Source organism: Leptosomus discolor, chromosome 2, assembly GCF_034619465.1.
Source record: "Leptosomus discolor isolate bLepDis1 chromosome 2, bLepDis1.hap2, whole genome shotgun sequence".
NCBI classification, from domain to species: Eukaryota; Metazoa; Chordata; class Aves; order Leptosomiformes; family Leptosomidae; genus Leptosomus; species Leptosomus discolor.
The window spans coordinates 93,012,774-93,037,366 of record NC_141392.1 but is presented as its reverse complement, the minus strand read 5'-3'; positions in this window follow the sequence as shown (position 1 = coordinate 93,037,366).

Below are 24,593 nucleotides of genomic sequence, written 5' to 3'. Positions count from 1 at the left end.
TATCAACAAGGAAAGTCGATTAATCTCAAACATTATTTTCACACTGTCACATCCTTGCTTAAACCTGGTCAACTGTATGGGGACGCAATGGAAACAGGGTGCAGTAACAAAGTTGAAAAAACTACTGAAGAACTACTGACACTCCGTCACCTGTATCCGAGGAATTTTAGCAAAAAGGTGCTCTAAAGGCAGCTTGCAAGCCAAACGCAACCTTCTGTGGCTCAGGGTGTCAATGGCTGAACCACTCCTACCCTTGAGCTGTTAGTGAGGCTGACCTGAGCTTGGACTTTTTTTCTCAGTCTGCAGTGAGTTGATCGATGTTGCTGGCAGATTTGCCACTGCGGTATTTTCCAATCCCAGTGCCCAGAGGCCCTGCTTTGCTCAAGTAGAACAGATTGTCCTGTTGCTGCAACAAAAGGGCCGTGGCAGTTTATCCCTCATTCTAGGAACAAAAAACAAAATGAGGAATCCAACCAGAAATTTTCCTAAGCTTTCAAAAACACAATGCATATGGGTCAGAGTCCTTGGCCTGTGTGCTCCATCTATGGAAAGAAATAATTAAGTGCTGAATCAGTGAATTCCTCTCCAGCAGATTTCTCAAGCACTATAAGAGTCTGATACATGAATGGGACATTTGTGTTGAAGAGTTCAAGAAATGCTTGTTCCTATTTTGTCTCAATCTGTTTTTTTTTCTTTCTATTTATTATTCAAGAAAAGAAAACATTCTCCATAGTTGTCAGCCTTATATCTGTAAAATATTCTCTTTTTCTGGATGACCACAGGGAAAAGTCTAAAGTTGTATATTTACTGGAAATTATATGAATTATATGAATCATTAGTCATACGAGAAATATTATTTTTATAAAACAAGGAAGAACATATGTTTCCTATTTGACGTAAAATAGTCATCTTACAAAGAGATAGAAAACATTGAATTCCATAAAATAGAAGAAATAGTAATCCAGAATAGTTTTAAAGTGTATAGCCACAGCCTATGCCAGTCACTGAAGATGTTTTCCACTCCTTCCTCCACCTGTTATTTTTTTTTTTATACAAAACCACACTTACCAGAAGAGGAATTTTATATCAAGATTGTACTTGATTAGTAACTGTAGCGGTGTTTTTCAACTATGTTTGAATATTCAATATTAGCCATTTTTGGCAGAATGGGTGCCTTTAAAATTTCGGTGGGTCTTGCAATAGTTACTCGTTTTATTCACACGATTCTCCATTTTAAATACAGCTTATACTGCAAATAACATAGTGAAACCAATGATTTTAGAATGACCTCAGAATATAAGATTATTTGTAGATCTTATGTTGTTTCTAGGCTAAATGGTATAAACAGATACCTTTTTACTGCATTCTAAACTATATGTATAATATAATTTACAATATAATTTAACTGATGAATCCAGGTAGGATAGAGCTTGTTGAAAGATGGCTGAGTGATACTTCTTAGGTTAGATAGACAAGTGGACAGTGAGGTGGATTGAGAACTGGCTGAAGAACAGAGCTCAGAGGGTTGTGATCAGCGGCGCAGTCTAGTTGGAGGCCTATGGCTAGCGGTGTTCCCCAGGGGTCAGTATTAGGGCCAGTCTTATTCAATATATTCATCAATGTCCTGGATGAAGGGACAGAGTGCACCCTCAGCAAGTTTGCTGGTGGCACAAAACTGGGAGGAGTGGCTGATGCACCAGAAGGCTGTACTGCTATTCAGCGAGACCTGGACAGGCTGGAGAGCTTGGTTGAGAGGAACATAATAAGGTTCAATAAGGGCAAGTGTAGGGTCCTGCACCTGGGAAGGAATAACCCCATGTACCAGTACAGGCTGGGGGTCGACGTGCTCCAGAGCAGATCTGTGGAGAACGACCTGGGAGTTCTGGTGGACAGCAAGTTAACCATGAGCCAGCGATGTGCCCTTGTAGCCAAGAAGGCCAATGGCATCCTGGGGTGCATTAAGAAGATTGTGGCCAACAGGTTGAAGGAGGTCATCCTTCCCCTCTACTCTGCCCTGGTGAGGCCATATCTGAAGTACTGTGTCCAGTTCTGGGCTCCCCAGTTCAACAGAGACAAGGAGCTAGTGGAGAGAGTCCAGCAGAGGGCTACAAAGATGATGAGGGGACTAGAGCATCTCTCCTATGAGGAAAGGCTGAGAGACCTGGGGCTCTTTAGCCTGGAGAAGAGAAGACTGAGAGGGGACCTTATCAACAATTATAAATCTCTAAAGAGGATGGGGCCAGGCTCTTTTCAGTGGTGCCCAGTGACAAGGGGCGATGGGCACAAACTGGAGCACAGGAAGTTCCACCTCAACATGAGGAAAAACTTCTTTACATTGAGGGTGACAGAGCACTGGGACAGGCTGTCCAGGGAGGCTGTGGAGTCTCCTTCCCTGGAGATATTCAAAACCCGCCTGGATGCAGTTCTGTGTGACCTGCAGTAGGTGGACCTACTTTAGCAGAGGGATTGGACTAGATGATCTCCAGAGGTCCCTTCCAACCCCTACCATTTTGTGATTCTGTGACTTTCCTAAACTTGAGTGGTTACCAGTGAATACCATGGAAGGTTCTGCAAATTTCTGCTGCAGAAAACTTAATTCTTTGAGTGAAGTTTGGGATGGGTAGAATGGAAATGAATTTGTAAAATAATTTTTTACAACTTCTGACTTATCACTCTTTTCTCCTAGAGATTCGTACACCGCATAAAAGCATTGATGGATGCTTAATTATGTGAATTGATCCTGGGTACAATTACATCTGATTTACAGAGTTCTTTAGTGATCTGGGAATCAAACTGTGTGGATTTCATTCCTGATGTGCTTAGTGGGAGTGAGTCTAGGCATATTCCGAATGTGCAAAAATGGAGGGTCACTTGGGCTGTGGCTAAACTGTGGACCTCAGGGTACTTCATAGCTCCCAGCAGTAGGTAAAATCACTTGTGATCCAACCCCATTTAGGACAATCTCTGCATGACTGGTATTTCTCCTTCACCTTGCTTTTTGTTGGAGTTGGTGGCTTAGTAGGGAGCTGTGGATAACTGGGGGCCAGGATTGTAAGGCATTGATGTGTGCTAAATATATTAAGACTGGAGTCCAGACAACCCAATTCTCTACTCAAATGGATTAATTCAACTACATTCTTTGAGCTCTGAGCTGCTATTTAATAATTGTTAATGACAGATCTGTTAAATAGCTTGGAATATACTGTGTAGTCACTAAAACGTGTAATTTTGTGGAAAGCCAGGAGCTAACGGTGCCTCTGCCAGCAGCTATGACTGACCTATGCTTCAGTTTCCATCTCTGGTGTTCATATGCTGTGATGTCTTAGCACCACATGGGTCTAGTGGAACCACAAAGCTGCTGAACATTGAGGATGGCCTGGGAAACGGGCATGATATATGGGCTCAAAAGCACAGATGCCTGAGAGGTATTAAAGAGCAGTGGACAGGTAGTAGGGAAATAAATGCCCTGAAAAGGTAGTTATGCTGAGAAACAGTGTAGCACAGGGTGCTTCTACCCAGCAAGGGAGATCTGGTCTGAGTGCCTCAGTCAACCTCTCAGTATCGCCCTGTGTTGTACCGGGTCATTTTGCCCCCAGGTCCCTTGCAATTGAACATCAGGACACAGCGGCCCAGCTGCAGTGATATGGACTTGGAGATATTTCCATGAGACTGAACATAAATTTGCACAATTAGCAAGTCATTTTAACCTTCACATTCTTTGCTGTATAACTGCTGCCTAGCTGTTCTTCTGTGCAGCTGATTATGCCCAGATGAGTGCATAACAGTATTCTTACCGAGGTGCATTGTATTTTTTTAAGGTCAGCTCTTAATTTTGTGAAGAACAATCATAATTCCCATTCTGCCCATGCTTGACTCCAGCATTCTTATGACTTTTCAGCTCTCCTGTGCTCCAGCATCACCTGCAGTTTCAGTGGTAGTGCTCTCTTTGTCATTGAGATCATAGAGGCAACAACTGTAGATGAAGCAGTGATTCCTCTGGATGCTCCTTGACATTTGCAGATTGGCAATTAATCTCTGATAATCAGTCTCCAGGCACATTTATGTGAGAAAATTAAGCATGCCAGGAAATGATCCTGGGCTTGGGACTTCGTCATTTGTGCCATTCATAAACTGTTAGAACAGTCATGGTTGTGATTTCAGTCCAAGCCAGCTAACACTTTCTCAAGTGATGTTTGAGCGTAAGTGAGATCACTTAGGCCCAGCAACAGGCACCTTAGATGTGGTCACCATATTAGGGAGGGGAAGGAAGTTAAACAACATGGATGTAGGATGTTCTGTGCCAGAAAATGGGTCTAAACATCATTTAGTTCACTTGTAGATTTGTACTGTCTGGACCTAGGTTTTTCATAGAAGTTGCAGTACTTATTTACAATTTGTGCATTATTTATTTATTTCTAAGTTATTTATGAAAATGGGATGTAGAACAGTGCTAGAAAGCATCTGAATGTTAAGATACAGAACATTGACTGCATTTACCTTACCTATAAGGCCCAAACTCCTTTTTGCAGAAGCAAATTAGATGGATGTGTCAGAACTATATTGACTGTGACTCATCTCCTTTCTGTTTTCTGAACATTTTCAAATAATATGGATTTTCATTCTAGTACTGACCTGAGGTTAGGCTGACTGCCCTCTAACCCTCTGATTCCCATTTCCCTAATTTTCCAAAGGGAGACCCTTGTTTTGCCCTTTACCAGCCTTCTGGAGCCTCAACTCTCTTCCATGAACTCTTCATGGTGATGGCTTTGAAATGACGTCAGAGTAAATTTAATCAAACCAGATGTTGTTACTGCTTTTTCACTTGCTATTTCCCTGCTCTAGACAGGCCTTTCGTTCTCTTCTCACTTGCAATAATACAAATATCTTCTTCAAAATTTTAGTGTTATTGTAAGATTTTTTTTCCATCAAGCAAGGAACCATTCTTTGAAAGGTCTTCAGATATTACCTCGAAATGAGACAGAATTTTTAATAAATTTGAGTATTCTATTGAGTTGTAGGAAAGTAAGGTGTCCACAGGTCTATGATCCCAGAATAAAACCTGCATTCTGACAGTTGTTAAATACATTTGTGTGAGACATTTGAGAAAATGTGAGAATGAATTGTGTCAAAAGCTTAAAGACTATTTTGTTTGCCACAGTGATTCTTCTACCTTTAGCAGTCATTACACTGTTTAATTTAGATCGGAAAGAACAGATTATGGATGCACACATGGCAAACCATACAGAAAATCACTTTATCATTTGTCAAAACCTGTGCTGAACAATTTAGGACAGTGTTATGCAGACTTTCTTTTTTCGGGAGTGATATGAGTGACTAACTTAGTAATGGAATTGGCAGGAACATTGTTGGCTAAGTGCTTGGACCAAGAGCTTTGATGTAATAAAGCTGCAGTTTCAAGGTCTTTTCTGAAGTGTTTTGGACAGTCAGGAGATCCAGTGATTACTATTCCATTATATCAGTCCCAGTGGGTGTTGCGTGCTGATCCCCACCAAGTTGCTTAAGTGCATTAACTTCTGAGAATTTATAATTTAACTAATTTTTTTTTTTCATTCTGGATTAGATTTATTACTTAGTCTTGCATGGATTTAGAAATTCCATGTATTTCATGTTTACTTCTGGTAGGAATGTGAGTGTGCTTCTGAGTCTTAATGGAAGTAGAAAAGCCACTTCAATCTCTTCTGTATCAATTTCGTTTTGATTGAAACCTTTTGTTTTCACATGGACTCTAGTTAGAAGCATTCTTAATAACATGGTTACTGGTAAAATCATCACAGAATTTTATCTCTGTTTTAGGCACGGTCTGCCCACTAAGACATGATGTATTCATCATCTCTTCTGTTGTGTAGACATATTTAATTATAGTCTGACATTTCCTAAGCTTTCTGACCTGATATTCTGGAATACCGTATTTTAAGTAGAATTAGAATACTATAATTACAAAATAACTATCGTATTTTCTAGCAAAATCCAACAGTTTCTCCTAGACATTGAATACCTAAAATACATTGTTATGATACTGATGCTTCTACTCTTAAAGATAGAATTATGGAATAACTATAATAGAGAATACTCAGGGTTTCCCCAGTCTAATTGCATAAAAGCTTTAGTGGGCACATAAACGTTTTCAGGTGCATTGGAAAATCAATCTAGAAATTTTCAACACTGATAACAAAGTTGCCAGGAAGCAATGGTGTTCCATTCCTTGTCATGCAGAAGGTATGAAAAGGAGACCTCAGGTATAGGAAAGACAGCAGTCATACATTTATGGCAGTCACACGTACTTTAAAGGATTTGAGCCTAATTCTCAAATCCATGCAAGGCAATTTGTATAAGTGAGCAGCAAAAAGTATTGTTAAGATGCATTAAGGGTAAAACTTTCTTCTCATGTGAGGGAGTTTAGCTGTTAGAAAGACTGCAGGATCACTCTCTGATCTCCAGTGCCAGCTCCCTTGTTACTAATAGTAATGGAAAGAAACTGTCCTTACTTTTGCTGGAGCATCATCACAGAATAGTAACAGGTACTTCCCTGCTTGCTTTTCTGCTTGGGCAGAATTTGTCTGGAAGGAGCTAAAGTCAAAACCATGAAGCCTGAGGCAATCCCTTCGTTAGTGGTGGAACAATGTTGAATGAAGCCTCTGAAGAAAGTTCGGTGTAGGGTCTCTATACACTGTGACATGCACCCATATTAGACATTTCTGTATTGTTGATTCAACATTGATACAAATCTGTATGCTAAACTGATTACAAAACCCATTTAACTTGGCATTAGCTACAGGCTAATAACCCTGTTTGAGGCTTTCAACTGATGTCATGACACATAGCTGGACTGAAGAAAGTAAAAAATTTTCAGTAATGCTCGGCTTGTTTTCTGACGTAGGTTTGGTTTAAACAGCTTTCAAGATCTGTCACATTTTAGTGAAATGAAAGTTGGGAACTCTTTCAAAGCGCAGAGAGATGCTTGATAGCATTAGCCACAACAGAATCTGGTGTTGCTAAGAGAAGAAACCTCTAACAGGCATTCTGCTCTTTGTTGCGAAGCAGATAATACATGTAAGGCAGCACAGTACATAAGGTTTTGCTGTAAGGAAACCTCTGCCTGACATGTTACAGCACTGGTGACCAGTTTCAGCACCAGCTTTTACTCCTTGATTTATGGAGAAGCACTATTTGTTCATTGTAACACCTAGCATGTGATTAAATTGATGAGGTTTTGAATTGGGGCTGTTTTAGCAATAAGCTCTGGTATAATTGAAACAAAGTTCTCTACAAGGCAAAGTGGTGAATATGTTTCTAATAGTGCTGGGCACCTTCCGGTGGCATTGGTGGCAGTAACTTTGGGTTCTTCCCGGAGAGAAACGGTGTACAGGAGGTGTCTGTCTCTCCAGGTTGCCCCAAGAGTGGTGGAGTTCCACTGCAATGTGTAATGAATTCCTGCTAGGATATTTGCTTGGAAAAGAGTACATTTTTGCCAGCTCAAGTCTAAATAAATGAAATGGCTCATCTTGTGCGAGAGCTCATCAGCGTTGGCGAAAAAGCACATGATTTTCTTGAGCAAGTAACTGTCTGACTAGATGAGTGAAATCTGAAATTCTTGCCATGCTATTAATACCAGCTGCATTTTAGGAAAAAAAGAATAAACATGCAGAGTTACAGTATTGATAAGGAACAAAATATTTCAGAGATCTATTAATCTACACTTCCCAGTCTTATATGACAGATTTTTCTTTCTTGTCCCTTAAGCTGTTCTCCGCTTGTTTTCCATGTCTCTACTTAATTCTTGCAAATTTGTATTCAGAGGATTATTTTCATCCAGATATCCGTGTTGTGTTACATCCTGGTGTCACTTTCATGATGTTTTTGGCTAGAGGTACATCACTTGCATTTTCATGTGCTTCTATCACAGTACCACAGATTACCTTGGAAAAGCTACACTATTGAGAGACTAGACTGTCTGTAGCACATGGTCATCCACCAGTGAGATCTTCTGGTTGCACAGTGTAGCTTTTAAGGTTCCATACTGGTGGCGTTGTGAGACCTTGTTTGTTTGGGTTTTTTTTTTTGGAAAAAGCCCTTATATTGAACTCAGTGGCAAAAATGTCATTTCATCACAAATATTTCTCTGATATTTGTGGTGCTCTGTAAAGAATTTACAAAACCTTCTTCAGGGTAACTGCCCTGACCTGTCAGTGAAATTTGGCTCAGATTGCCTTGATTTCTTCCTGAAAAGATCTTCACGGACACATGAAATCCAGTTGGACTGACTTCATGCACATGGCCAAGGTTGTGCCTTTATGGGACAAAGTGACTTTTTATGCTGACTTCTACTATTTGTTTGCTTAGCTGATATTCTTAGTCAAACTGGCATCCTGGCAGTAGCCTGGCAGTACCTTAGCAAGTTATTAACAGCTGAAGAGAAAACTTGATCAGTACTGGAGTTTGCACATTCTAAATGAAGGCAGAATCTTCAAGAATATTCAGTGTTGACTTGATCACACTTTGAAGAATGGCAATACTGCCAAGACTCAGGCTAGTAGGTATTATAGCACATTTTGCAAAACATAAAAGAGTCATAGTATTTATTAGCCTTTCCCTCCTTCAATTTCTTTGATAAACTGGTGGATTTACCATCCATATATATGACCAGATATACAAAAAAGAGTTAATGCAAAATCTTTCATTATCACAAGCTGGAAAATATTGGAATCTAGAGGACATTTATGGGAGAATCAGCAGTTAATAATTATCCAGACAACAAAACCGCAGTTTTAGAAGGAAGCTGGTGTCCTGTCTCTGATGAACACAAAATCCAAATTTAAATTTCATGTTGAATTTCTACAGAAGATCTTTAAGATTCCTGGTACAAAATTATTGAAAACTAATTTTATACAACCATTATTATTTAAGTCTTACAAGGTTGTTAAATTTGTGCTTGAAAAACAGAGGGTTGTTAACAGTTCTCTGTGGATTTAATGGTAATTTCAGTATGACTAAAACACACTAAGCTTCATCCTTGTACTTTAAATACTATTTGCATCAGGTTGCTCTGTGTGTACATGTGTGAGTTCAGAATGTGTAGCTGTGTAGCACGCTGGCTGGCAAAGCTGACACAGCAGATCTCAATGCGTTCATTTTGCACACATAGCTATAAGCACTTCCCTACATGATTTATTTATAGATGATAACTGGTAGAGGCTGGAGTGTGTAATGGAGTAGATTACTTGGTCTCTTGTAAACAATATCCCATTTCTTAAGGGAAGGTATTGAAGAATTACTGGTTGTAACCCTGCAAGTTGGCGCCATTTCAGCAGTTTTGGTCAACTCATAAAGTTGACAACTTCCAGGGGCAGTGTAAGCAGCACCTTCTGTTTTTCAGCATTTTCCTCAGCCTCCTACAACTATAAAGAAAGGCTATGAATGGTTTTATTATGAATTACTGGTCTGATGCTGAGTAAAGATAGACCAGAGCTCTCCTCCACCAAAGATCCTAAGAGCTTGCTTGGGACCCTGTAATTCTGGCCCCTCACAGACTTGGCATCTGTCAAACTGCTCTATCTCACTAGTAAAGGGTGGTAAAGCAGGGGGTCATATAAAATGAGATACTTTGCCACCCAATTTGCTCATCTGACAAACTGAATTAAGTTCTTTCAGGGGTTTTCTGAAGGCTTTATTAGAAAGGCTTGTAGCAGTTCTCTTGGGTGAGCTCCAGAGTGAGTTGAGGTCTAAATCCTGAATGGCAGAGAATGGAGCTGAAGACAGGGAAGACCTCTGGTGTCTGTGAGAGCTCAAGCATGAGGAGCACGCCTCCTGCTAGGCTGTCTTAAAAGGGTCACTAATGGCCATGTTGGAAAGAAAAGAGACCACTACTTGTGTGGCAAAAGATAGGGCTCTGACAGCTTGTTACAAGGATAGTGGGCACCTGGATGCCTGCCTGTTTCTCTTGCTACCAAATAAGTGTCCTTGCTCTTTTGGGTTCCAGCCTATGATGCCCAATTCTCCCCTACACATGGGAGTTGGAGGGGCTTACTTGCTTCTGGGCATCACTTCAGCTCCCCTAAAGCCTGGCCAATGAGTCTGTTTTTGGGGAGCTTGTAGACCCATGGTGCATCAAAAGGTATTTTAACGCCAACCCTGTCTCTGTTGGTAAAGAAATTATTACTTGTGGGGAAAAAAAAATCTTTGTATGCTGACATAAACCCATACACTGTAATTTAGATTTCTAAATTACGTGATGTAGCCATCACATTGATTACACTGTAGTTATACTGTGTAGCTATTAGCCATCTCTCAGTAAGATGTGTTTCGGTGTGGTAAAGTCTACACAAATCCAGATCCGCATTTTATAATTTTCAAGATTACCAGTCCACTTCATCAGGAGCCTAAAAATCATGAGTGTGTTAAACAGAAAAGCCAGAACATATGCAACTTTCCAATAGATTTTTTTATTTTACAAACTAACCAGAAACTAATTTGGGCAATGACAATAGACTTAAAGATTTCTCTCTAATGGAAGGACTGCATTTCACCCTGTCATATACATCTAAATTCAGAGTAAGTCCAAATCCAGGAACTTCATTTTCAGCATGCATAAATGTAAAAACTGGAGACATTGTTTTTGAATTGTGAGTGGAAATGGTATTACATTAATTAAAAAAATATTCAGCTTTCTCACAAGCAAGATTTCTAGCAACAGAAAAAAAAATGTTTAGAACAATACTCACATGATTTTTTTTTCATGGTTAAACAAAATGAAGAAGGAAACTCAGGGTGACCAGCAGAAGTAGAGAGGTTACCAACGTGACCAGCAGTGACCAACCAGCAGGAGCAGGGAGGTGATCGCGCTCCTCTACTCGGCACTGGTGAGGCCGCACCTCGAATACTGTGTGCAGTTTTGGTCCCCTCACTACAAGAAAGACATTGAGGTGCTGAAGCGTGTCCAGAGAAGGACAACGAAGCTGGTGAAGGGTCTGGAGAACAGGTCTTATGAGGAGCGGGTGAGGGAAGTGGGGTGGTTTAGTCTGGAGAAAAGGAGGCTGAGAGGAGACCTTATCGCTCTCTACAACTACCTGAAAGGAGGTTGTAGTGAGGTGGGGGTCAGTTTCTTCTCCCAAGTAACTGGTGATAGGACAAGAAGTAATGGCCTCAAGCTGCACCAGGGGAGGTTTAGATTGGACTTTAGGAAAAATTGCTTTACCGAAAGAGTGGTCGAACATTGGAACAGGCTGCCCAGGGAAGTAGTGGATTCACTATCCCTGGAGGTGTTCAAAAAACATGTAGATGTGGCACTTCAGGACATGGTTTAGTGGGCATGGTGGTGTTGGGTTGGACGGTTGGACTTGACAATCTCAAAGGTCTATTCCAACCTAATGATTCTATGATTCTATCATTCAATGTGCACTTGTTCCACAGAGAAAACAAACCTTCTACAACTTTTAGACAGAGGTCTAGGTGCTAATTTTTGTCACTGTGCACATACCCATCCTACCTGAAGTTAACTGGTGAGATGAAAACTGATTAATTTTCACACCTATCACCATTAAAAAAAACCAACACCCCTCTTCTGTTTGCTCTATTTAAGCATCACAAAAGTCATAGCTTAATGAGGTATAAAATGACTGTCAAAATAAAGTTCTCAAGAAGGTCTTAAGGAAAAAGATATTTTATTTCATTACAAGCAAAAGTTAAAACCTTTGAGAAATGGCTATTATAATTTATTGAAAAAGTGTGGTTATTTCTGTTGCTGATCAACCAGGAAAAGAAATCTCTCTATGTTTTGACTGTAGAAAAGTGGCTTCAGCTGTGCTCTGCTTATGTCATGTGTACTAGACTTGCTCTGTAGAGAACAGGTGGTTTGAAAGAATGGAATTCATCAGTTGGCATCAGTCAAAAGATGCTGGACCACAGGCAAGATCTCAGCTCAGCACGTGTCAAGGGTTGATTTTTGAATCTATCAGATTATTCCGAAAGATACTGTGAGACATTATTTAATCCATCTGCTTAGCGAACTGCAGGCTTATGGGGTTCACCATCTTTCTTGACTCAGGTGTTTCAGCTGTTCTTACCTCTTCAGAGACAGAGATTCCTTGACCATGGAGGTGCTCCTGTTCAGCACTTTTTTACTCCTAGGTGTCAAAATTTCTCACTCTTTTTCCATAGTTTCAAATCAATGATGTCTTGTCCTGCTCACAGTAAGAGAGCAGTTTGTTTCTTTCTTCTCTGCAGCAGACTTATGTATACGAAGACTGTTACCATGTCCCCCCTCTAGACTAAATACCTCCAAGTTCTTTACTTGTGTTTACTGAAAAGAATCTTGTTTTTATTTTTTGTAGGCTTTTGCACATGATCTCTGGAATATCTCCATTGCTTGAATGAAATGCCCTAAATTGCACTGTATTGTGCCTAGGACAAAATGTATTTAGGCACAAAAGTGTGAAAAAAAACCCCTTTTTGTGATTTCAGTAAGAGTTTCCCTGAAATATAGTTTAACAGGATTTTCTCTCTCACTGTTTCGTATTACATTCTCTCTTTGAGACAATAAAAATCAGTTTACATTTTGGAGACTATAGTTGAGTAATCATAAAATAAAATGTATGATGTCAAGATAAACAAGCTTAAGGCAATCTGGCAATATGATAAAGGACTGGTTTGATTGTGAGAAATGGCCAAACAGATAAAAGGGGAAACCCAAGTAAGAGTAAACACAGATGAAAGCCCTAGTAATGGAGTATTTGTTAGCTTTTTTTACTAGAATAATCCTTAGCTATGACATAGATATTTTTTGATGATGTTTTCCAGAAAACATACTAGAAAATTCTTTGTAGATCATTAGCTGATCAAATGACCACTGTAAAATTATAATTTCCCAGTTACTCTATATAAATTGTAACTGAGAATGCCGATTAAGTCATGTAATTACTTTTTATTGTTACTTATTCCTGAGGAAATTATTAAACTCCACAGAGACCAGAGAAAAATACACATAATCATTTTTATGTTTTCTAGCTACTCTGTTGAGGAGTACCTAGTTGTTGGGTGAATAGGCTTCTTGTCAATTTTTATGGATGATAGAGCTCTTGCAGAGCTTGTGACCACTTGACCCGCCTGGAGGCTTGGAAGATCTGGAGCCCAGAGCATGATCACGCTCATTATAAGTGTAACCTGCGCTATAGGATTATACTGAATGTCATGACTTATTTTATGAACCCTTCAGCCAGCATGTTTACTGTAATTCTTAAAAACATCATCAGCCAGAAATCACAAGAAGAATTACTTCAGTAAGAGGTTCTGCTGAGATCAGGGATTATGGTAAAAGCAGATCTGTAGTCTATTTCGATTTTGCCGTTACATCAGCCAAATAACTGCTATTACTGCTCTGATGATTGTTTACTCAGCAAATTAACTTAATTCTAAGTCACTGTATTGTGCTTCTTGACTTATTTGCTTAGTGTTGTTTACACTATGACTAAGCTGACCAAGCCTTTATCATGTTTGCATTGAGAATGCTGTGAAGAAAGCTATACTGGTTGGTATGTGTCCCATGTATAGGGAATGTTCCACTATGGCAAGCCACTAGCAATTTGATACATACATATACATAGGAAGAAAAGCACTACTAAAAACTGACGACCTTGTAAATACACAGTTTTTAACCTACATTTTTCATTTTCTCAAAATAAACCTCATAATCACAGCTTGTATCTGTTTTTTAGAACTTTTCGTCATTGCCAGATGAGTTAGTGTATTCTTAAGATTGACCATGCTCCCAAATCCAGGATGACTCAACCCCTTTCTAATACAACTCTGCACCTCTCTGTGCCAGTACCTTTTTGTCCTCTCTAAGCACAGGTCTTGATCATACAAGCCTTGTAGTAAGTTGTATGCAGCAAGAGATGCAGGGTTGCATTCTTCAGGCTCTGCTCTTTTGTGCGTTCATATCCACATGCAGTGACTTTTCCAGCCTGTATGACTTGGGAGAAGAGTCAGTCTGTACCAGTCAGAAAGGGAGGTTAGCACTCGTAAATCCAGTTACAGCAAAAAGCAACACTTAATTTTTCTCCAATCGTCTGGAAAAACTTAAGTGCCTCCCTCCCACCAAGTCATCTGAAATGGCCATGCATTCCAGAATAAATGCTTAGAGATGGCATTTTCAAGGTTCAAACAGAATTTGTACAGGTGTTAGTATAACTGATTGTTGGCTTAATTAGGGCCATAGATGTCTCTGTTAGGCTGGAGAACGTTTGTCAAATAAAGTAGTTTGAATCTGGGAGTGTCTGTGCTCATTTGACTTTTCACTCATTGAACTTTCATTCTGCTGTCACGATAAACACAGAGTAAATTGGAGCTGATTAGGAAGCATGACCTGCAAGAGAAAACACACAATAAAATACAGAATTACTGGAAAATGTCAAAGCATTTTCATGTGGAACCTTTTGGATGAATTTGGTGGCTGTTTGAAGAGCTGAGACAGTGTTAGAGCCAGAGGACAGGGACATGAATACATCCAGGATTAATCGTGAATCAAAACACATGAAGAATAAAAAATGGATGGGTTGTACATTTTGTGGAGCTGCATTGTTACAGGCCTTGTTAGTCTGGGCAACCTGGTTAGCTGAATGCTGTTCTTTTGCCACCTCTGTGATTCCTGATGACCTCATTTTCACAAGAAATATGGTTTTTAAAATTCTCTATGCTTTATTTTTTTTTAATATTATGTTTTAATCTGGTATTACCTGTTTGGAAAAAGATTCACTTGTCAGCGTTGTGTTTAATATGTTTATTTAATTAATATTAATTATCTTAAAGAATGGCTGCTGTAGGAGCACATGGTAGGCAAATCTAACTTATTTTGAAAATAGAACATGTACATTAAAATCACTGTTCATTCACACCACTGACTCAATATGTTTTGCATGCAAATTTGAGTGTCAGAAACTGCATTTTATCTAAACAGTTTTCCCTCTGTCTCGTGGCACTGATTGGGATAGTGATGCATTAACATTTTAATCCTGAAAACGGTGCTACGATATCATAGTTTTCCTGATGCACAATGGCTTCCAGCTGCTCCTGTTTGTTGCCCATACTGCTACATTGGTGTAGATGCACGTCAGTTGGGCTACTGATCCTGCCACCTTTTTGGGAAAGAAGCCCTAATTCCTATGTGACCATTTGCAAGCACTTCCATAATTTCTAACACATCAATAATCCTTGTGTCTTTGCTGCCACATGGATATCCATGCCCTACCTCCACTGAGATAGCAGATGTCACTAGCACATCATCCCTTAATCATTAGTGTACCGCCCCCAGGCTCATCTCTAGTGAGCTTGGGTTTATTTCTAGCAAGACTGGAACAAGGTAACACTATGAGCTATACAGCTCAATTTGATATGGTAAGAGAATTGTATTCAGTGACAAAACTACCCCAGAAGAATTATTTTATTGGAAAATTAAACCAGAGCAGACTTTAGAAAATACGTGAATAATTTTGCTGTGTTAGGATTGATACTAATTAAGGTTTTCTGACTTTCCTGTTATTCTTTCCATTCTTTTTTGTTTCTGGTGTTTCTAGAATTTTAATGACCACATTTCTAACTGCACTGGACAAGTTATAGAGTAAGATTGACACATCTTTGTGAAGTTTCTCTACTGCCTATATGACAGATATGAAAGAACTTTAATTTTGGAGAGGGTAAAGTAAGCAGAACAAGTACATAGAGGCTTTTTGTTGAATCTCTTCATTTAACTTAAGAAATGTGCTAATGAATTGCCGAACAAATGAAGTGCATACACCAGTACCTGAGACTCATGGGAACAGATTTGCTAACTTGCATCTGTTGCTGTTAGCATGTTTTTAGTTTGTCTTGTGTACAGAACAATCCCACAGCAAATTTGGCCTATAACTTATTTATCCATGTTCACGTTAATGAGCATATGTGTATAGCTACATACTACTTGTCTCTGGCTATTTCTGGAAGAAAATAATTTTCCCCTGTGCTAAACCCACATGAACAATGCATGTATGGCTTTCTGCAGTAAAAGACTGTTAGTGCTATATTTCACTTTTCTTGCTCTTTTCACTATGGTATGATATTCTAATATTTCAAAAATAATCCTGTATATTTTACATTATAGTTCATAAATCAACCTTGAATTTTTACCCAAACATTTCCTTATAAGGATACATAGCTCTTGGACTCACATCTGTCCAATAATGTTTTGGGCTTGTGTCAGCAATACAAAACAGTTACAGCAGAAATTAAAATTCAATTATCATTCCTAGTAAGAAAAGGTGATCTCTGATACCTGCATGTAGGAACGTCTGCTAAAACAATGCATGTAGTGATTATAAACAGCTCAATGTGCTCAATATTATGACTCTGTTTCTTCAGGAGGTCTCTATTTTTCTGCTAATGTGTGCTGCTTTCCACAGCCCAAATAACTGAAAAAAACATCGAGATGTTTGCAAGGAGAAGCACCTGCTCTCCAAGGGCCAGCAGAGACTCAGGTTATTGATTTTTATGTACAGTCAGCACATCCTTAAAAGAAATACATGGCAGCAATAAAATGCTTGGTGTCTGGCATCTCAGTGGAAAAGGGAACTGGCCTGATGTTGTTGGTTACGCTGGTGTTCGTGATGGCAGAGCGTCTTGCTTTGCCAACAGCAACCCAGCCCCTCTCAGTCTGCTCCCATGTGAGATTTTACAGGGAAACATGCTCCAGCTTTGCTACAGTCCTAGCAAATGTGAGCTGGATCTTGTGACTGGTCATCTCAGAGCACAGGCAGGTCCAGCCCACAGGGGCTTAGAAAGGCGGTGCTGATAAATCGTTCATTTCACTGTCCTTAAAAAATCCACCCACATGATTATGCTAAGGAGAAGGGAAGCCTTCAGGTAGAAGGAACTAGGAACTTAAGGCCAGCTGTTTGCAGTCAGTGTGGGTTTAGTATGTGATGGAAAACCGAGCTATCAAGTACCCTCAAGGCCAGTTTTATATGCCACTCACAGTGTCAGCATTTGAACACACACTAAAACAGTAGCTCAAACACTTGACACCTTGAGAAAGAGAAATCAGGCATGCATCGTAACATATTGCCAGCCCAAGCTCTCGTTCAGGCGGTTTGGATGCACTAGGTGCGAGGCAGGATTACTGCAGTCCAGCCTATCAGCAGGTGTCCTGCACATGACTCTTCCTATGCATTTGGTAGATGTTTCTGATGATGGAGCCAGGATACAGCTGAGTTTCAGACATGATGATGTTTGGCAGGTATAAACCTTAGTTTCACAAGACAGACATGACCTAAGGATGCTCAAGTAACTGGATTTCTAAAAAATTCTGGGAAACACAGGAAGAAAAGAAACACAGAACAAATCCAAATAAACTTTGAGAAGCTACTATGCAACATAAATCCATTTCTTTATTGTTTTCTCATTCTACATCAGTAAATTTATATTTTGGTGATGAAAGATGAACAGAAATGTACTGAATTTTCCAAAATGCCTCAATGTCTGTTAATGCATTCTTTGAAGACAGCACACAAATTCATAGCTGTGGCAATTTCTATTACAAAGTAGATGGATTCTGTGTCATAAAAGAGTTCCCTTTAGTGCAGTACCCAGTCTTTGTGCTGGACAGGAGAATAAAAATAGCAAGCAAATGGTGACATTCCCCAGAATATTCTGGTCTCTAGAAGACTATGACATCTTCACTTGAGGCAGTTTTGTAGTCCCTGACTAACAGTTCTTACATGAATGTGTGTAATTGCTTTTAGACTTTTGACATCCTGTTGAAATCAATCCAAGAGGTTAAGTGGATGTTGTGTGAAGAATACCTCTCCCTGTTCACTCAGAACTTGTGATGTGCTGACTTCCTCTGATAGCGCTCCATCCCTCTATTGTTGGAGAGTTCAGAGAGGCCAAGTAATGGAACAGAAAAATAAAGAAAAAAAATGTTTTAGACTGATATACTTCTCAAGAGCCCTTATGGAGTCTAAATTAAAAGCCTAGTTATCTCCTTTGGCTAAATGTGAGAACACTCAAACCTGAGGGTGTTTGAATCCAGCACCCAGCTTTTGCATTTTGTACCCATTTCTAAGGAAAACACAGTCTCCAAGGCACATTAGTGACACAGGGGCTGAAGCCACTCTCTGGGTCATTCCTGTGAAGTGCTCTGAGGAGCTTGTTACACGGTCATCCTCAATTCGAAGAGCTGAAGGCATGCAGAACAGACAGTGCAAACCTGTCCTGTGGGTCAGAGATGGTTTCCCTCAAAACATTTGAAATAACAGACACAGCTGGGGATAATTTCCTTTTCCAAACAAACATCACAACCTGATCTGGCTCTTCCAGACACTTTAAAATTCCACTTTCTTAAAAAATTAATCCAAAGTAATATATTAGAGAAAAGATCTTAAAAGCACTATGACTAAAAGGGCTCTAGGGAAATGAGATGAACTATTAGACTTTTTTTTTTTTTTGGTAGTTTGATAATTCTGCAACTCTTATTCTCATTTTTTTGGTACATCTAAAAGTCTTCATTGCTTGTTGTCTTGCTGGCTAGAGAAGCAGTGACAGACCAAATACTGTTTGGTTGCTTTGATTTAAAAGATGTGCTCTATTCTAAATCCTACAGGGTATCCGTGTGTACGTGTAGCTTTTGAAGGAAGGTCTAGTGACTGCTCAGGATCCCTCAAACAATATTTTTTATTCACATGAAGGAATAGCTCACAAAAGGATGTGATGGGGATGGGTAGGCCAAACCTAAATCAATATTCCTTGTTTTATGTCAAGCCTGGAACGAATCTATGGAGAGACAGCAAGGATGATCTATGAAGAATGATAGCTATAAGGTCAATTAGCCTTTGAAAGACAACCATTGCTAAAAAACACTGCTAAAACCTATTTGCATCCTTAATTCTCCACTGTCTTTGAGAAAACTGTAAAATAAAGTCCTGCTGTAGTACCTCTGAACTTGAGGCTTTCGTAGCTGAGATCTCAAAGCTGTAAGTAGGGATCGTATGCAGTGCACACAGGTCAGAGATCTTCCACCCTTTCCTCAGTCTAAGATCATATAGATGGGTATATTTACTTACAGAAGTGTGCTGCTCTCAAGATGTACTAGGCAAACACTGTGAGGAAACATTTCTTTTCAGTGGATCTGAACTGCAGTTCAAATATTTCTGAGACTGTTTCCTTTAGTTTTGTTATCCTCTCTAAGACTGTTCAACAACTAGGAGTATCTCTGAGCCACTGTCTTGTAATCAGCTGCTGAAATTTTTGGAGTTCACCACCAAACGTTTTTGTGCTACTCAACTTGAGTAAGCCTATGGCATCCTTTTCTCCCAGCCTGTCAGCCTCCAGCCTGTCTGTCTGATTTACTGCTCCTCTTGAACAAACAGTTTGAGTCTTCTGTCTGCTCCAGATGCTTGCTGCCTTCGTTTTGCACAGCTCCTTCAAATTTACTACATAAATTCACATTCTGTACAGGTTTTTTATTTCCTAGCAATAATAAGACTTCTATAACTTGAAAAAAGCAAACGTTCTTCCATGGCATGCTCCCCACAAAGAAAAGCTCTTCTAGTAACTGATATATACTGCCTCTACTACAAAGTTTAGAAATGTGAAATAAAACAATGAACTATTTAAAGCAATAGCCTTGTTCAAGTATTGTCTTCTGGACAGAAAGTTTGCTCAGGTACAAGCATTGCTTTGGGTTCCAGTAACGTATCTGTATGTCATCTACTCTGTAAACCAATCTCTACATATTATACATACAATTTTAAAACAAGAGCTTTATATGAAAATAAGGCCTGTGATAGTGCATGTGCTTTGTATTTGGATACTTCAGCACTTTTTATAGAAACGATGTACAGAAAGAGTTTTGTATGTGTAGCAGACAAAGCAGGACATTTGACTCTGTACAGCCTGTGAAAGATGACGTTTAAATGGGGGTGAACCTAACAGATTTTTACTGGGAAGAAAGCTGTTTATATAGCACATAAGGGAGATGCTGAATCTGGCAGCCTGACAGAGGTGAGGTTGCAGAGCTTCATGATCTGGGTCTAACCAGTAGTGAGGCTGAGCATGTATTATTCCCAGTAGGCACACAGGCACATGTGTACACATGTGCAGTACATGTATCCACACGTCTGGCCACACAGATTGACACAGACACATTCAGCACTTGCACAAACATAAAAAGCACCAATGTCATCACCATATTCCCTTCTCTGGCTGATTAGGAGGAACATTTGTTAGTGGGAGATATGTATATACATACGTACAGTGTGGGTACCCCCAGCAGCTGGGCTTAGGCTCTGGGCTGCATGGTCTCCTGTGATGGGCCTGGGAGAAGCTGGGACTAAGTGTTGTTTGACTTGCCCCATCTGCCGCTGTTCCTTTATGCTATTTTCCATGTCCATGGACATGAGCTTTTCATTGCATAAGCTGACATGTATAGTGTAGAATTAAAAATTGTCTGCTTTGAAATACTGGATAGCAATGGAGTGAACAGGCGTCTGAAGAAGTCAATAGAAATCCAGGGACAACAGCTGCTGTGGTATACTTATAGGCAATCTGCAGCAAATATTAAATGTTAACAGCAAGTTAATGCAGGCTACAAGGGTAATGTCCCCTCCACATGGTGAAATAAAAGTGCCCAATAAGATGTACTTGTTTTTGCCTTTGCAAGCCTTATGTTTGCTTTAGTTTTCAGCAGAGAAATTATGTGAGCTCTGAGTGTCAATTTGTCATCTTGCGTCACAACACTTCTGTTTAAAAGCAGCTTCAGTACTCAAAATACTGAGCAGAAAATTCTCATAAAACAGAATAAATTGAAAGCTTTTATGCAGATATTCTAGAAAAAAAATCTGAAGTTTGGCAAAACTACATCTGCAGATTTGACCTTTATATTTCCCTGTTCCTTATTCTGAATGTTGAAGATATGATTATAAATAATAACAACAGTAGTAATAACATGGGGTGTGGTCTCTGATGAATTAGCCATGCTCACGCAGAATGGCGGCTGCCTGAATGCTTTTCCAGGAGGGTAAATCCTTGGATAATGCTTAGCAGTGCTTTTCCATTGGTTCCCCACATAAGGCTTCATGCTCCTTACAAAGGTGAGGGACTTGGAGTTGTTTCAAACGTGAAAATAGGACGAATTCCTCTAGATTTCACAGAATTTTTCACTTGCCTCAGAAAAATGAGTGAGATGTGAAAGTTTAATGCATGCAGCTGATGTTTGCTAAGTCTGAAAAAGATTACTTTCCAGGACCTCTGCGCTTTTGGTCTTGGGAACACGTTCATGAGCAGTGGAAGGTCATGGCTGACACTGAGCAGCTGGGTCTGTTTTGAAAGTTCGTGGTCTGGGAGCAGTAAGATAAACAGCAGCTCAGCAGAGTCCTACTAAAAAATAAATAGAGCATGCTATCCCCAACTTTTGAACAATTAGGAAAAAGTACCATCATGTTGAGCATGGACTTTATTAGTTATAGTTTTTTAAAATGTCCAGAAGGCCCTGATTTCTGGGAACTTGATCTGGAGGAGGAGAATAATACTGTTCATATCAGTTAGGTTACACATCCCAAGATCTTCTGTGAAAATAGTAGACTGATTTTCACTTGAATCAACTTCCTTTATGTAGAGCTGATACCCAAAGTTCAGTTCATGGAGCTGACTGTGTATTCCAGGTAATTGTGCTTAAAGATTCTTTACTAAGTTTAATTGTTTATTCTGCATTTTTTCCCCTTCTGTTTATAGCTTTGTACAAAAATGGCATCCATAGAGTTCTGGTCTCAGAGCTGAATGTGAAACTAGTGGTCCTGTACGAGACTCTTGTAATTCACCATGTACTTGGCCCCTCTTCAGTTTTTTAACAACAAATGATGATAACATCTATTGGTTTTCATTTTAATGCCCTAGAATTAGCTGTAATATAAGTTTTCCAAAGCACTGTAAGCAGAAGTATATAAAGTTGTGCCAAAAAGACTATGAATAATAGGTCTGAAGAAAATCCTGGAAGTGCGTGGGTTCCACAATCAGACTGCATTAGGCAGAACTAATTTGGCAAATTTACTAGGTTTTAGGGAGTATTTATTTTTATTTTTCTTTGTTCCATTTTTGCTCTGTGGAACCAGAAATCCACACGCAATATATCAGCCATTGGATGGGAAATTTGAGATGTTTTACAGAAGGAAGTAGCTTTTTTCTTTTTTTCTTTTAATAAGAACTTGCCGACTGCTTTGTTGAATGTGAAAGAAATACCTGGAGAAAAGTAGAAAGCATTGTTGATTTCTTCTACACACACCCTATAAGAGCGTGTATCTTCAGACCTTCTCTACAAATAGCTCGAAACCCTCAAGGGACTTCAGAACTGTGTTACTGCATTCAGGGTAGCTATCAAAACTCAACTTTTTCTATATTTCATACCTTGAGTGTTTTGGCAAAATGAGGATTGAAGAGATGAAAGTAATAAAAAAATAAAGTGAGTTCACTGCCTCTTCCCAAGCTAGGTGCCTGTTTGTTTTTCAAATTTAAAGACAATGAAGAATCACTAGTATTTGTCTAAGGGGATAAAATAAAATTGTTTTGCTAGACTGGGCTTAAATGAAGTATCTCTTAAAAAATTTCTGGAAGGGGTGAGTGTTTGTGGACATTTTTTCTCTTTTTTCAGCTATAAATCAACATGTACATTTCTACTTTTAATGTTGTGTTTCTTTCAGTTCTTAAATGCAGCTCTAGTCTAGAATTATAAAAGTTCTTAAGGGGTAGTGTTTTAAATATTAAATATTGAAATAGTGATACAATGACCTAAACTAAACAACAATTTACAAGCTGAAACTAAGCACAGCTTTATCTTATAAGGAGCTCCAGGGTAGAGGTTTTCAATTAGTCAACTTTTATCATAGGTTGCTTGAGGTATTTGAGTGTTTTATTTGTTTCTGCTTTTAAACTTCTGTAACTCAGGCTTAGGCAAGTACAAGGAATGATCATATTAAGAAAGGAAGTATATTTTTCTGAGGCAGAAGATGTATAAAGATCTAATACAGATGCAGTAGGAACATGAAAATGGACAGACTGAGTTCCCTGACTCATGGTAGGATGGAAGAAATGTATTCGTAGTCAGGAAAAGTTAAATAAAAGATGCTCCAAGTTCTGACAGAGTTTTTTACTGGTTCATTGCTGTGACCAGATCTGTGGTTTAAAAAGAAATAACATGCTTTTTACTCTTAATTTGTTATTTTTTAATAGCTGAAGCAGATAGGTGCCTTTAGAGTTTGTTAGCAACTTGTCCAGGTCTCTCTGAATGGCAGACCCGTCTGGTCTATCAGCCACTCCTCCCAGTTTTGTACAGTTTGCAGCCTTCTCATTGCTGAGGTCATTAATGAAGAAGTTAAGTGGTATTGGCCTTGATATTGACCCCTGGGATACATCACTTGTGACTGGCCTTCAACTGGACTTTATGCTGCTGATCCTTTGAACCCAGTAGTTTAGCCAGTTTTCCATTCACTTCATTGTTCCCTTATCTGGTCTGTATTCCATCAGCTTGCCTTTGAGGATTTTATGATTGACAGTGTTAAAAGCCTCACTAAAGTCAGGTTAAGTGATGTCCTCTCCTCTCCACTTATCCACTGAACTCTCCACTTATTCATCTCATCATAGAAGAGTATCAAGTTAGCTAAGCATGATCTCTATGCCCACTACTCCCAATCACCACCTTGTCCATCATGTGTTTGGAAATGGCTTTCCAGAATTAGTTGTTCTGTTATCTTTCCAGAGGTTGCGGCAAGACTGACTGGTCTGTAGTTCTCTGGACCCTCCTTCTTGACCCTCTTGAAGACAGGAGTGACATTTGCTTTCTTCTTGTCCTCAGGGACCTCTCCCAATCACCATGATTTTTCAAATATGATATAGTCTGGCCTTGTAATGACACTGGCCAGCTCCCTCAGCTGCATTTGTGGTTGCATCCCATCAGGCCTCATGGACTGATGTATATCCAGTTTATTTAAATGTTGCCTACCCTGATCCTCTGCCACTGAGGATGTCTTAATTTCTTCACACTTTCCTACTGACCTCAGGGACCTGGGACTCCTGAAGTCCAGTCTTACCAGGAAGGACTGAGGCCAAGAAAGCATTGAGTACCCTGACCTGTTTTCCTTAGTCTTTGCAACATATACACTTGTAGAAGTCCTTCTCATTGCCATTCATGACTCTCACCAGATTCAACTCTAAGTAGGCTTTGGCTTTCTGAGCCCCATCCAGACACACTCCATGTGTCTGTATTCCTCCTGGGTTACACGCTCCTGCTTTCACCTGCTGTGGGCTTTTTTAGTTAGGAGTTCTTCTTTTATTTGTTTGTAAGTATGATGTCCAGAAGATGACTTCCCTTCTGTCACAGTCCACGTGGTGGACTCATGATGGTTAGTTTGCTATGATCTTGAAGTGCAAAATTGAGGTTGCGACGACAAAGAAGTTTGCTTCAATCAAACAGTGAAACTTCGTTGTTTGCCTGTAAAGCAGTGTGAGATAGGTAAAGAGGATGAAAGGAAGGGGAAAAGTAAAGTGAAAAGAGGAAAGAGATT